Source organism: Hesperophylax consimilis, chromosome 12, assembly GCF_061612785.1.
Source record: "Hesperophylax consimilis isolate HC1 chromosome 12, BYU_Hcon_1.0, whole genome shotgun sequence".
Taxonomy (NCBI): Eukaryota; Metazoa; Arthropoda; class Insecta; order Trichoptera; family Limnephilidae; genus Hesperophylax; species Hesperophylax consimilis.
Genome location: NC_142847.1, coordinates 8,405,694 through 8,422,436, shown reverse-complemented (window position 1 = coordinate 8,422,436; position 16,743 = coordinate 8,405,694).

Genomic DNA, 16,743 nt, shown 5'->3' with positions numbered 1-16,743 from the left:
CAAAATAGCTACAGCAGATTAGCCATTTATATACTGCATTACATATAAATATCTACCCGTCATAAAATCGTACAACGTACCTGTAAAAACAAAAACCTGTCGCATTACTCCCACAAGAGTAACGTGTTTTTAGATATTAGATAACCTACTTGTTTTTTAAATATTATTCACCCGTCACAAAATGCACTTTAGAAACCAATACATCCAATTTACCCACTTACACATGGAAACTTAATTTATTCTGTTAGGTTAATTAGTACACTAATTAGATAATAAAAATGGTAAATTAATAAAATGTTTTAAAATTACTAGTAGGATCCGAACAGAAGTGCGTTAAGAACAAATACGCAATCGAAACTAAAACAATTAAAATGGTCCAATGCATAGCGCTATGTCTTGATCGATTTGTCACTGAGATGTAATTGAGACATCGAGATTTGTGTCAATCAAAACGATTTCGTTTATTGCCACGTGGCAACACATTCAAATCTAACGTTTCTGATTGGACGGGTTGATTTTCAATTTAGGAATGCTTATTTTTTTAAAGGGTATGATGAAATTTTTATTGAGATTTATAGACTGAAAGATTGTAAAAATTTTTATTCAGCAGTAGTATAAAATACGATTAACTGCGATTTCATTTTTATATATGTTCAGTGTTCATGTGGGACTTTGATATAAAAATAAAATGAATTATGTGTAATTAATTTATATTTTAGCAATATTTGAGGATAATAGGACGTAAGAACCCTGTTTTAATACATTTCCCGATACTATATTGGTACACCTCTTTCAGGTTTCTTGATTATTCTTTCATATTCATGAACGGTTAAAAGTATCTTGTTTCCATCCAGGCGTCGCAGGATAAATTCTATGCTGGCTAAGTATCAATGCGTAATCATTATTTTCACTTATTTTGATGGTAGTAGAATGAATTAAATATTGTTAAGTTATTCGCAGTCTGCGAATATTTATCTTTCTTTAAAAAAATACACAAACATATAGTACCTACAGATTTTTATTTCCGGTTCCATAAACTTTCAGGATTCTCTGGTCACCTGATTAATTTTCGGGTGACTTTTCACACAAACGTGTAAAATCATGGGATATAATGATTACAATTTTGAAAATGACAATTATAATTGAGTTACGTTAACAAATTATACGTACCACCTACCTATAATATAATATGTTATCTATTTAGTTATTCATATTTTAAATGGATTGCTTATTTGAATACTTTACACAATCAGTTCTAATTTTGAAAATGACACTTAATATTTAAATACTTGGCTAATTTATGTAGCGCCGTTTTCGTGAAAAATCACCTCAAGGGCGCTGTACAAATATAATACAGCGTATCATAATAACTAGTGACTAACATCTAAGACTTATTTCTAGTGATTAACTACTGAGGCCCATAACTACTGTCTCAATGTTATATATATTTACATTTGTATAAACTTACAATTAACATACTTACATTCAAAACAAACCACATTTCACGCAGGACAACAGACATTAGCATGCTTGATGATATCCTAGCAAACAGCGCAGGTGAAACCTGTTTTCAAGTAAATATCCATTATAATATAAGAGATCTTGACAATTTCCAAGGGAACAAGCATGCGCAACAACACTATTTTTATTGAAAAGAAGAAACCCCGCAAATTGACCATACGGGACAAACTCGTAACTCTTCTGCATTTCTTTATCTGAATAGAAATATCCGTTACCTATGCACTCAGCAAGCATATGCAGCCATAACCTATGCAGTTATAAGTTGTATGCAACGGTAGGTATGGCAGAAGAATGCACTGATGGCATTGCATCAGTGGTCAAGTGTTGTAACGTGTACCAATGCAGAAAACATCGCGGAGAATTTAATGATAATGATGTCAATGGTTGAATAAATTAATCGCTTTTCACCACAGGATTAGCGCATTGTGGAGATTACCTACATTGCTGCAGGACGATTTAGAATTTAAAGAATGATGTATTTTACCTACTTTAGTTTACCTTACCTAACACAATGAAAATTAGAATTTAAAAAAAATCATATCAGTTTCAATTATCCTCCATAATTAAAACATACTAATTTTGGCTTTTGGCTTAGTGAGTGATGATAACTCTGGCCAAATGATTTGTTGTTGTAATTTTTGTGAATTTAAGCGTCGTTTTCAAAATTTTAACTGATTGTTTTCAGAATTTGGACAAGCGATACCTATGAAATAATATTATGGCAGAAAATTATTTTTACTGTCATTTTCAAAATTGGAACTGATGTGTTAAGAATTATGATAAAGCGATAAAGTACTTACCTACAATATAATATTATAACAGGAAATTATTTTTATTTGATTTTTAAAAATTTGAACCGATGTGTCAAGAATTCAGACAAGCGATAAAATACACAGAGAAAAAATTGTGTTGCTAATTTATAAAGAATCTCTTCAAATTATTGGTAATCCGGTTAAAAACGAGATTGCAGGCCGTTTCCTGATAAAAATTTATTAAATTCGTTATAATATCGAAGCACGTGTTCATGCACCTGCGTTTGTCTTGATAATATATAATGACGAAATGCGAAAATTTAAGGATTTGTACGAACACGTGGTCCGACGTTGTGACAATACATTGGTATTTTACTAAATTTTTATCAGGAAAACTATCAATTTATCCGTTTAGGGCCTCCTATCCCTAACTTGATTACGAAAGTAATTTTCCTCCGTGTACCTCCTTTTTATAAATTTTGAGATTTTTTTTATTGATCATTCCGCAGTAAATGTCCTTGTTGTGATGTGTTCATCCAAACATTATAATATCCCTTGATTTTTCACCGGTTTTAGCAAGAAACTTTAATAGAATATTTAAAAAAAATTATAATATTCTTGTTGGTGAAGTACAGGCCTACTTAAGTATTTAAATTGCTTCCCATTTAATTAAAAGCTTTAAGTTATTAAATCAAATAAAACACTTTGTTTATTAACCACGACTTTATTATTATTACATCTACCGGTTTCGCTACGGTCGAGCTTCATCAGGATGTGAAATATAACTAAAAACTAAGACAGAGGTGATGCATATTTATAGGAAAACAGAGGGAGACAGAATATAATACATTATAAAAGTGGGAGGAGTCAAATATTACATAGGCATAGTGAATTGAAGATATATAATAACAATTAACATTTTTACATGAATTATACATATAATAATACATTTTAAAGACATAAGAAAAAGCATAAACTTATTATTTAAGAGTGGAAAGGATTCTGGGAAACAAGTTAAATATAGGACTATAGAATGTGTTTTTTTGATTAGATAAATTAACTTGTGTATTTAATAAATGGTCTGATAAGTTACTGTTTATAGATTTCCTGATTTCTAATGATTCTAAATTGTCTAACCTAATGCCTATACTATTTTTATGTAAGAGGCTAGTACCTGTTATTTTATCAAATCTATGGTCTGCTGATATTAAGTGGTTGGCGAGTTCCGAAAAACCTTTACCATTTAATGGTTGTCTATGGTCTTGACTAGCCATAAGTCGCGTTTTATAACCGCTCAATTAAAATGTCAACGAATTGCGCCTGTCGAGTTATTATTAACGAATTATTAACATTCGTACAAAATAAAGTGGATGTTCTTGATGAAGTGAGCATTGTACAAATATGTTCCACAAGCTTCCAAGAGGAAGAAATTGAAAGTGCTAAATGCCTCCTGTTAGAATCCGTCCCTGGCCGTCGTATCACGAGAAAAGGCGATGGTAAAATAACGAAAACATTGCAAGATATCATAAAGATCATGAAGGAAACCGATCCAGACCAACTTCCTACGTTTGTCGCCCGTGATCTCAACAAGTTACCACCAGTTACTTTTGACCACGTCGACGTTACAAGACTTCTTAAAGATTTAATATTACTGAAAACCGAAATTGCCGCAAAGGCAACAATATTAGATATGAATGCCTTGAAGCAGGAACTTAGTCAAATCAAAGAAACCGTCAGCCATATCACACATGAACGCTCAAATTCTAATGCACAACCAAAAATTGTGAGTCCTTCCATAAACTCTCTTGACATTTCAAACGAAAACAATGCAAATCACGAGAATACGCAAATATTGTCGCAACCTACAGCCGCTCACGACGGCAAATCTAAACGAAATGCTCGTACTTATGCTAGTGTTAGTGAGAAAGCCCGAAGAGAGCCGGAAAAAACCGAAGCAGCCCGAAGCAGTTCACTGTCAAACGCGTCAAACGTAAACAATGGTTTTACGGTTGTTATGAATAAACATCGCAAGAAGCGATTCTTAAATAATCGTGGAACAGGAAGTAATGAAGGAAATTTAAAAATAGCAAACCTTTCAATAGGGCTATATGTATCTCGTTTCGCACTTGAAACAAACACAGAAGATGTAAAATTATTTTGCGAAAATAAAGGTTTAAAAGTAATTAATGTTGAAATCCTAAAACCTTTCAAAGAAACTCCATTCAGGACATTTAAAATCATGATCCAGCAAAGCGACATTAAAACTGTGATGAATCACGATTTCTGGCCCCAAGGCATCGTATTTAGAAGATACAGAGAAGCTATCGAGCGAACCACGAAAGGAACACAACAAAATGAATAAGTTAAACATCACTTCGATCAATTGCCGATCTGTAAAAAGAGTAGAAAAATTTATTTCTGATCTGTGTATTACAAACGATATCATTCTGTTGCAAGAGACATGGCTTATACCAACTGATTTAGATTTTCTTAGCGAAATTCACCCTGAATTCATGAGCTATGGTACCTCAGCGGTAGATGTCTCTAATGGCCCACTACGAGGACGACCATATGGCGGACTAGCTATACTATGGAGGAAATCATTCAAGGCAGTGACAATCGACTGTGAAACTCCCAGGATAATAGCGATTGATATCACACTCAACACTGGAACATTACTTGTCATGAGTGTATACATGCCAGTGGACAACACTGATAATTTACCGGAATATTTATCCTGTCTATCGAAAATGCACACGATAATTGAGGAAAGAGACAACCCTAATTGTATTATTCTGGGAGACTTTAATGCCGACATGAATTCGCCATTTGGACGTGAGCTTAAATCATTCTGCTCCGAATATAACCTACAAATTGCGGATGTTGACATACTCCCGCTCGACTCCTACACATACGTAAGCGATGCACATAATACCACGAAGTGGCTCGACCACTGTCTAGTGACTCAGGCAGTACTCAATACAATAGAAAATATGTATATTGACTACAAGTCCGACTGGTCTGATCATAGACCAATGCACACCACTCTAAGAACTAATGGGTTACCCACATATACCGCAAGTCACACAAAAGTAGAGGATCCGTGTCGATGGCGGCCCAAAAGTCATGTAGAAGTGCAGTCCTACTCCAGGTATGCCCAATTTGCAATAGGTCAACTTCAGATAATTTATGGAACCAACACAGAAACTTATGACAGCACCACGATGAATGTAGCCCAAATCGATGACCTATACAAAAAAATTGTACAAGCATTGAGTAACTCAGCTATATCTGCGTTTAACACAGGGAGAAGGCCAAAAAATGGGAGAAAATGGAAGGCTACAGCGGGTTGGAATGAGCAGGTTGCCTTATATTATGAAGCGTCTAGAAATGCACACATAAATTGGCTGCAGAATGGACGACCTACTGAAGGTCCCATCATGGAAGCTAGAAAAGAAACCAGATTGCTTTTTAAGAAAAAATATAAGAATTGTCAAAGAAGCTTTGAGCAGAACAAAATGGACAAAATAGCGAACAGCTTTGAATGCAAGAATTTTTCATCTTTCTGGAATAAAACCAATGCCGTATTGAAAGCGAAATACACCGCACCGAGCCAGATTGATGGAAAATCTGTAAATAAAGATATTGCTGAAGTTTTCAGAAATACATTCTGCTCCGCACCAGATCAACCGCAAATAATGGTTAAAGAGATTGAGACAAAAACGCATCAACCAGAACAACAGCCGTCCATCGTCATATTACCTGAGATGATCCAGCGAGCAATACGCAACATGGCAGGAGGTAAATCTGCAGGTCACGATGGACTAGTGATAGAACATGTAAAGCATGCGGGGGAGTATTTAACAATACTGCTTGCCTCTCTCTTCACTGCCATGATCGGCCTCGGACACATTCCGAAAGAGCTGTCCAAAACAATAATAATACCGATCCCAAAAAGCCGCCAGTTAAACTTGACATCATCTGTTAATTACAGACCCATATCTCTTGCCACAATAATTGCAAGAATCTTCGAAAAGGTCATCTTAAATTTAACGGAAGACAAGCTCAATACAGAGGACTCTCAAATGGGCTTCAAAGCTGGATGCTCTACTGATACGGCCATATATAGCATGAAACAAACAATCGAATACTATAAAGCCAGAAAAACAACGGTGTACGCATGCTTCCTAGACTTAAGCAAAGCCTTTGACAGGGTTTGTCATAATGCGTTGTGGAAAAAACTGACCGAACGACAAGTTCCACCACAAATTGTTAATATATTGAGAACATGGTACAACCAACAGGAAAACTTTGTCAGATGGAATGAAAGCCTATCAGAAGCAGCCAAATTAAAGTGCGGCGTTAGACAAGGAGGCTCAATGTCCCCAGTGCTTTTCAACGTGTATATGGATGAACTTAGTAAAACACTAAATACGACAAGAATCGGATGCCATATTGCCGGGGTATGTATGAACAATATTAGCTATGCAGACGACATGGTCATACTAGCTCCATCGATAAGAGCGATGAGAAAACTTCTGGCAATATGCGAAGCTTACGTTGACAGTCATGGGCTGATGTACAATGCTAAAAAGTCATCCCTGCTGATATTTAAAGCAAATACTGGTCCCACTGTCATTCCACCCATACGTCTCGGCGGGGCCAACCTGACAATTTGCAGCGAAATCAAATATTTGGGGCATGTCATCACCGATGACCTAAATGATAAAAAAGACATAGAACGTCAAAGAAGAGTACTGAGTGTGAGAGCTAACATGCTTGCCAGGAGATTCAACAAATGCAGTCCTCCGGTGAAGAAGCAACTTTTCCAAACATATTGTATGAGCTTCTACACTAGCGAGCTATGGACGACATACACACAAGGCGTCATGAACACACTCCGAGTACAGTACAACCACGCATACAGAGCCCTATTTGGCCTCCCCTGGCGATGCAGCGCTTCACAGATGTTCACCGAAGGAAGGGTGCATGGGTTCGCTGCTTTGATGCGCCACAGAATAGCCGGGACGAGTCAGCGCTACCAGAGATCGGACAACACTCTTGTCCAGGCCGTTGCCCAGTGGCAGGGAGCGCCTCTACACCGGAGATGGAGAATTTCACTCAAGCCACCATAAAGTCCTAATGTGCACATCAATGTATTGATTTTTTATTTATTATTTTTATTTATATCTTTATTCATTTTATTTTTATGTATCAACTTAAATGTAAACTTTTATGGCGGGCAGAGCATTGCACACACCGCTCTGTCCAGCTGAAATAAACATTATTATTATTATTATTATTATTATTAAACACCGTACATGTTCCTTCACTCTGGTGTTTACATTGCGCGATGTTTTACCTATATAAAAGGCGGGACAATCACTACAGTTGAGTTTATAAATACCCGAATGGCTTAGTATGTCATCCTTGTCTTTAGTATTAATCAAAAATTTTCCTAGGGTATTGTTTGTATAAAAGGCAGGTTTAATATCTAAAGGAAGGTTCCTAACGCTTTGATTTGAAAAATTATTTATAAATAAAATCCTACGCCAGTGGTGAATAGGGGTGTTGATATTAATTGGTGGAATACTGCTATATAGAAATTTGTTTGTGGAAATATGTTTTTGTTTTTTATTAAGAATTTTATCAATTAAGGCCGAATCATAGCCATTATTTGCTGCTATTTGTTTTATTATTGATAATTCATTTGATAAATTATTGGTAGATAGAGGGACGGAAATTAACCTATGTATCATTGAATGGAACGCTGCATGTTTATGGGAGATGGGATGATTAGAAGTATTGTGGATGGTTATGTCTGTGTAGGTCGGTTTTCGGTATATGTTAAATTCAATTCTATTATTTATCAGGGTGAGCGTGAGGTCTAGAAAATTTAGAGAAGCATTGACACCTACTTCTAGGGTAAACTGAATTTGGGTATGGAAAGAATTTAAAAGCTGGAGGAAGATATTTAACTGTCGATCCGTACCTGACCAAATACAAAATATGTCGTCAACATATCTTTTCCATATTAGCACATTTTTTAGGAGCGGCGATTTACAAGTAAAAATTTTATTTTCTAAATTATCCATAAATAAATCCGCGATCAAGGGTGAAGTTGGAGAACCCATCGCCAATCCGGTAGTCTGGTTATAGATGATGTTATTAAATTTAAAATAATTTTGATTTAAGCAGACATTAAACAAACGAGAGAGGTCATTACTAAAGTCACATGGTAATTTAGAGTTAGTCAGTAATTCACTAATTAAAGATTTACATTCTGTTGTTGGGATATTAGGGAACAAGTTCACTACGTCAAAAGAAATGAGTTTACTGTTACTAGGAATAGTTAGGTCTTTTCCTATTCCTAGTAACAGTAAACTCATTTCTTTTGACGTAGTGAACTTGTTCCCTAATATCCCAACAACAGAATGTAAATCTTTAATTAGTGAATTACTGACTAACTCTAAATTACCATGTGACTTTAGTAATGACCTCTCTCGTTTGTTTAATGTCTGCTTAAATCAAAATTATTTTAAATTTAATAACATCATCTATAACCAGACTACCGGATTGGCGATGGGTTCTCCAACTTCACCCTTGATCGCGGATTTATTTATGGATAATTTAGAAAATAAAATTTTTACTTGTAAATCGCCGCTCCTAAAAAATGTGCTAATATGGAAAAGATATGTTGACGACATATTTTGTATTTGGTCAGGTACGGATCGACAGTTAAATATCTTCCTCCAGCTTTTAAATTCTTTCCATACCCAAATTCAGTTTACCCTAGAAGTAGGTGTCAATGCTTCTCTAAATTTTCTAGACCTCACGCTCACCCTGATAAATAATAGAATTGAATTTAACATATACCGAAAACCGACCTACACAGACATAACCATCCACAATACTTCTAATCATCCCATCTCCCATAAACATGCAGCGTTCCATTCAATGATACATAGGTTAATTTCCGTCCCTCTATCTACCAATAATTTCTCAAATGAATTATCAATAATAAAACAAATAGCAGCAAATAATGGCTATGATTCGGCCTTAATTGATAAAATTCTTAATAAAAAACAAAAACATATTTCCACAAACAAATTTCTATATAGCAGTATTCCACCAATTAATATCAACACCCCTATTCACCACTGGCGTAGGATTTTATTTATAAATAATTTTTCAAATCAAAGCGTTAGGAACCTTCCTTTAGATATTAAACCTGCCTTTTATACAAACAATACCCTAGGAAAATTTTTGATTAATACTAAAGACAAGGATGACATACTAAGCCATTCGGGTATTTATAAACTCAACTGTAGTGATTGTCCCGCCTTTTATATAGGTAAAACATCGCGCAATGTAAACACCAGAGTGAAGGAACATGTACGGTGTTTAAATGGTAAAGGTTTTTCGGAACTCGCCAACCACTTAATATCAGCAGACCATAGATTTGATAAAATAACAGGTACTAGCCTCTTACATAAAAATAGTATAGGCATTAGGTTAGACAATTTAGAATCATTAGAAATCAGGAAATCTATAAACAGTAACTTATCAGACCATTTATTAAATACACAAGTTAATTTATCTAATCAAAAAAACACATTCTATAGTCCTATATTTAACTTGTTTCCCAGAATCCTTTCCACTCTTAAATAATAAGTTTATGCTTTTTCTTATGTCTTTAAAATGTATTATTATATGTATAATTCATGTAAAAATGTTAATTGTTATTATATATCTTCAATTCACTATGCCTATGTAATATTTGACTCCTCCCACTTTTATAATGTATTATATTCTGTCTCCCTCTGTTTTCCTATAAATATGCATCACCTCTGTCTTAGTTTTTAGTTATATTTCACATCCCGATGAAGCTCGACCGTAGCGAAACCGGTAGATGTAATAATAATAAAGTCGTGGTTAATAAACAAAGTGTTTTATTTGATTTAATATAATATGTCTAACCACAAAGTGATTGCTTCCTACGAAAAAAAAAAAAAGCTTTAAGTATTAATATTTAATGTAGAGCCTTCAATATTAGCTCCTCACTTAATGTAAATTTGTCTGGAAATTATATTTTAGTATCCGGAAAACTGCCTGGAAATGGGGGTATTGCCAATTCACGTGGCTGAAAATTACACATCCCTACGTCCTTACCGGATCCGAAATGGGTTTTATAAGCAATACTTCATTACAGCGTTGACTTGTGAGTCTGCTCTCATTGAAACTTGATATTGGCTACTGTTGTAATTTGTAACTACGGGTTTGTCTCATAAATAACCTAGGATAATTTGTGATAGATAACAATTCGCTCGAATTATTATCAACATACGGTAGGAATGATTATGGGTCTCGACCTTGAAGTTACAATCGCATTTATTAAAGTCTCAATCCTTGCAATTCTGACACCTATGAGCCATGGGTAACCTCTTAAACTAATATCTAGGATATCACAGGTACGAAGTAATTTAACTAGTGATGCCGTAATTAAGATTCGTTAAATATAATGTATTGACATTTGTGAAGAGAGGAAGTTCCAACTGCTCTCAACCCTCTGAAGCCAGTGAGACTACGGCATCCCTAATTGGGGTATGATGTAAGGCTGAAGGTAGTAGGAGTGGAAGTGGGGAAGAGAGGTGGGTAAGTAACTGGTTAAAAAGATCTAGTCACCAAACATGACAAATGCCATCTCAAGCAACATTTAAATTCGAATAAGAATGATACTGACACTCTGGAATGTGCCGCAAATTAGCCTTTTAAAAAATAAGCAATTTCATTGTCTTTCATACAATTCTTGTATCGGGCAATGGCAAAGTTCGGATTAATATCTATGAACGTAAATAAAAGAAAGAACGTGTGCCTCGACAGAACTTTTCTGATACTGATCATCGTATTAAAAATGTGTAATTTTAATAATTTCATTCATAATTAATAATTTTAAAAACGATATAAAACCGCGTATTACTAAACGATTCGAACTGGCTACAACGTCATTATGACATAGAAAACAATACTGGCTGGTAAGAAGGCTGCCACCGAGGACTTTGGCCGGCGTGACGTCAACAACGCCGTATTCATGAACGAAAACGAAAATGTCGTTAGGGCGACAAAACACAAATTTTAAATACGTATATAATATTTATTTGTCAAAATAATAATGCAATAATTATCGCAATTTTTTTTCGACGGTAAAAAATTATCAGTGAAAATATTTTGTGGGGAACTTTATTAACCAAACAACTCAAGTAATACAACATTTCAGTCAGTTATTGGACTTTATCCAAGGAAGCTATCCTACCTCTTGATTGAATCTGTCTGAGGATTTCAGGTTTTATTATGTCTGGATACAGCCACATTCACAAGGCGTGAAGTGACATTATTTTCCCAGTGATTCGCCAGTTAAGTCGTAATGGACAGCTCGCGCTGAGTACCGATTCCTTTGTTGCTCCATCTGAACAAGAGACTGTACAAGAGATCGCCTGTTCCGCCGTGAGCTACGCTTCATCTCCCGGACACGCAGGGAACAATCTTCGTCAGATCTAGCCGACATGCGACACCAGCATTTCTCATCTGAGAGCCGTGTAAAGTTCGGCTAATCTTGTCTTCAACAGTTTTGATGTCTGACAATTTGTTCTCTCAAATTGATTTTGACATCGATCACGTATAAAAAGTGTGCGGGGGAAAGTGCACTTCGGAAGGAAATTCTACATGATGGTAACCAACTAACCATCACACCGTTTCCCCTCAGGTGTAGGCAGAGAGGACGGACCGCCAGATAACTCACACACTCCTTGCCTCATTAACATTCATACATTGTCTAATACATACTTTTCTATTATTGTGACTCTTGATATGGCCGACTCCAGTATCTGATTCACTTGATCGTGCCATGTCTTCCTCACACATCTCAATAACCTCAGACATCAGAATAAATGAAGAGTATGTATGAGACGATGTTTGGATGTGAATGATGCGTGCGTGCTAAGACAGATTTGTTTGGCGGTCCGTCCTCTCTTCCTACCCCTGTGGGGAAACGACATGATGGTTAGTTAGTTAGTTAGTTAAGTGAATTATATAATAATAATTATATTCTCACTCGTGCATTGATAACACCTAAAAGAACAAATGCAGGAGCTAGAAAAAAGTTCAAAGAGTTAATTAATCTTTTGAGTCAGTACAAGTCAAAAATCGCGGTAGGTACTTAAACAGAACAAAAACGTACCTAACTACGATTTAAAACTGATAATAACTGTATGTGTCTTATTTGATTTAAGATTAGTTAGCAGTAAACAGGTAAGTATCTAATCACAATAAATCTTCAATACCATTCCACACAAAGGTTATAATATAGAACCGCAGAATGGTTCATATCGCATCTCGGAACAATGTCAAGATTTACGACAGAGGTCGTGAGAAAGATGCATATGACTAAAATACAATAAAATGTGCTGTCTAACTCAGAGAATAGGAAGAAGAGAAGTTTCAAATAATAAAGATAAGTTTACAATGGACATACAGAATACACAGAATATTGCAGATGAGCCAACAGCTATTACAAAATGATATAAATTGAAGAAAATGCAGGAAAATAATAAATGGATATAGGTACCAGCTTCTCTGGCGTGATTAAAAAAATTTATTTACAACTATAGAAATAAATAAGCAAATATTATTAAATCAGCAAATTGCGGAAAACAGTATGCGTCTCTAGCGGTTGTCAACGTATAATACCAGATTGATAATTGTACGAGACAAAGCATAATGCCAAGAGCAAGCGTGTATCACGCATCAGCAGTCCATGTAAAATGTCTCCAGCAAAGAGAAAAGAACCAGTTAAGGCAAATAGGCAGAAGTAACAAAGCGTGATGAGTCCACAGCCAAGAACCGTGAAGGTCGAACCACAACCGTGACAGCTCTAGCCAATTCCTACTATCCATTCTACTTACTACTAACTAGCACGTGTTTATTCTTTGTCACGATTCCCTGAGTGATTTTCAGAAGTCTTGACATTAGCATTTGATAATTAAATGAGAAAAGTTAAGCCTTAAGACTTAAAAGAGATTTGAGTTGGGTCTGCCAACATTGCGGCGTTCAAAATATTTTAAATAATCATCAAAGAGACTAATGTCGGTTGTCTGTATGTTCTGCGTGAAAACTGTTTCAATGAACTGTTTGAATGAAATTTGCTTTGAATCCTAGTGCCATTTTCAAAAATGAAATGATATATTTATGAGGTATTATGCCGTGTTGCGAAACGTTGGCTAAAGAAGAAGGTTGCCCTAGCTATATTAAAAACAGAACCTCTAAGTCCCGTGTTTTTTTTTTTAAACGCAAGGAATTTTTTTTTTTCGTTTTCACTATCATTTAGAGAATTTCTTCCGGAAGGTTTATGTATTTAATACATGTAAATTATATTTATAGAAAGTAGAGAAAAGTGGATGTTTTGTAATCAAGTCATAAACAAAATATTTTCAGAATAAAACAGGCCTACAGAAAAGTACGCGACGGTATATGTCTATCTTCTAAGGAAAACCCCCAGCAACGTAGGGTACACGTCAGCTAGTTTGAAATATAGTTAAAAACAACATTACCAAAAGAAAAATTGTGATCGTGAGACTTAAATTAAATACAATCATAACCTGACTTTCCTTCTGAAAATTAATAAGCTCTCATTTCCGAGGGGGTAGTGCGAAAGCCTGATTGATCATCCTTGCCACCCCCGGGGAGTAACTTCTCCTAATCCAAACATTTGCATACTATGATGAATTTCAAAAACTCTTCTCATTTCCTGTGCAGACCGTCACACATACACTGTGTGGCATACCGCAAGGTTCACACTTGAGAGCTGTGCTAGAATCATTAATTTTATGAAACAGTATGTAGAGAGTACACTACCTCTGTCAAACTTTTACCGAGGTATGACTTACAAAATTACCATTTTAGTCCAGGTGAATAGACACTTTTATCTGGAGGTAAAGAATACCTTCTGCAGAGAGAGCAAACAAAACAGGCAGATGATAGAATCAGCATATCAAAGCGGCTAAATTAATACCGTTATCAAACTTTTAATCGTTTGTTAAGGATTCACGTGGCACAACTTGGGGCCATTGTTGTTTTTGTTTAACAAACAATATCCAAGACAAGAAGACGGAATGCAGTTATTTAATTTTAATCGTAAAAAAATACGTATTTTAGCAATCTTGTATTCCGAGTTCGAAATCAAATATTATTTCCAGTACAACATGATGAGTGACATACTGGATGAAAAACAGGTTTTAATTTTTGACTTCGCTCGAGATTGTTATCCCACGTGTTAAAACTCTGAAACAATGTTTTTAATATTATTTATTTTATCTGCTAGTGATTTAAATGCAGAATAAACCATATGGCGTCTTGTCGTAATGTATGACAGTTAAAATGGCAAGCTTCCGTTGCTCATGATGGAAATGATTCCAATAGGAATTATAGATAGAAAACAACACCAGACCACAAATTCGCCAGAACACAAAACCGTCTACGAGAATGGCAATAACGTTTTCAACTTTCCAAGATGGAAAATAGTTATTTAACTGGGTAAACATAAGTATAGATACTTTCAAAAGAGTTCTGTCATAAAAGCAATACTTAATGAAATACACACCAAGCGTTCTTTGTTCCTATCCGAAATGTTTCAACCAAAAGCTTTTAGGCAGACGTCTTTTTCTAAGCAAATTTAACTTTCATGACATACGTGTACGGTGATACAATTTTAGGACTGTTTTTAGCCAGAGTAATACACCGGGAGCCTTTCCACTCAAAATACAGGTATGAACAGGAGAGAAAGCATTTAGAATTTGAAAACCAAGTGAAACGTAATTAAGTACTTAGGAATTTAAATTAATTATTTGTTTGACAAGTAAAAGAAAGCAGTATCTCTCTTATCATTCACTTCGTTCAGTCTCCTGCCACACGCTGCCTGGGGCTTTCTTTTCAGCAAGGCGGCGCGGCTGATGGATGGCGGAAGACGGAAGAAAGCGATCCCCATTATTCACCATCTCCGCTAAAGAAAAAAGATCATTAAACTTGGCCAGATGATTAATTAATTTACTCCTGAACCACCATCATTATATTCCACCGAGTATTTTCACCAATGCACTTGCTCTTATACTCTACGAGAATGGCAATAACGTTTTCAACTTTCCAAGATGGAAAATAGTTATTTAACTGGGTAAACATAAGTATAGATACTGAGATTCTGTCATAAAAGCAATACTTAATGAAATACACACCAAGCATTCTTTGTTCCTATCCCAAATGTTTCAACCACATAATTCTGAAGGTGTATATAACTCCACACATAAAGCGAGGGTGTTTTTGAGAAAAGGCAGGAGTAAAATTAGATTTAGAAGAGATCTTTTAGGAGGAAAGAAACACAAAATACCTGAAGTCAATCCACTGTCATATGTCGTTAAATCGAAGCGAAATGTTTAAAAAAATGAAAAATGAATGTTGGGCATACGCGTTTAGCGTTTCTCTTGGCAACAATGATACTAGTACTTTTTAGCACATTTCACCGAAACACTGGTATAACATACAAAGCACGCTTAGCCGATGTTCATGTTCTGAAGATTGCGATTCCCCCGATAAAATAGATCTATCAGACGGATTGTTCGTATTTGCACAAAAATAATTATCTAGGTTTTTATAATTGGTAATTTAAAAAAAATTTACAGCAGTTTTAACGGTACTTTCGCCTCGACTAAAATCGTAATTTTGAAAGCCATACTCTCATCATACTGTGCCATAAAATTATTGATTCTAGCACAGGTCTCAAGCGTGTACCTTGCAGTACTCCGCACAGTGTATGTGTGTAAATAAGGAAATATATCAAACGGATCGTTTGCGTTTGCACAAAAGATTTTTTCAAAAGTATTTAATTATTTGTTATTGTTAAAAGAAAAACTTCTAAGTATTCTAGGGGTATTTTGTCTTAAACGTGTCATATTATTAATAAGTCGGTATTCAGCATCGGAATACAAAAGTAAACAGCAATCCCATGAATCACTCCAGCAGACAGGCCAAGTGTTTAACTAGTCCTCGTACAGTAACCACTCGCGGTAATTCTGTTTATTTTGAATGCATGTAAACACGGTGATGGGTTGCTGCAGTATTTGCAGGAGGTCACGTGGAGGGGTCACACATTCAGCTGAAATGTAGGTTCATGGCTTCGTAATGACTGAGACATTCACCTTTCTTCTTACTAATGAACTTCGTTTACATGGAAAATAGCTGTAACCAATAACTTCTTAACCCTATAGATACCGCTGTAGATTATATTATAACACTTGATGGTTGTTTCTTATAATATGATATACATACAGGGTGGGGCAGTTAATTTAGTCGGATTTTTATAACACCTGGTCAAATAGACGTTGACTGCGATCTTATTTATTAGTCCATTATATCACAACACCTT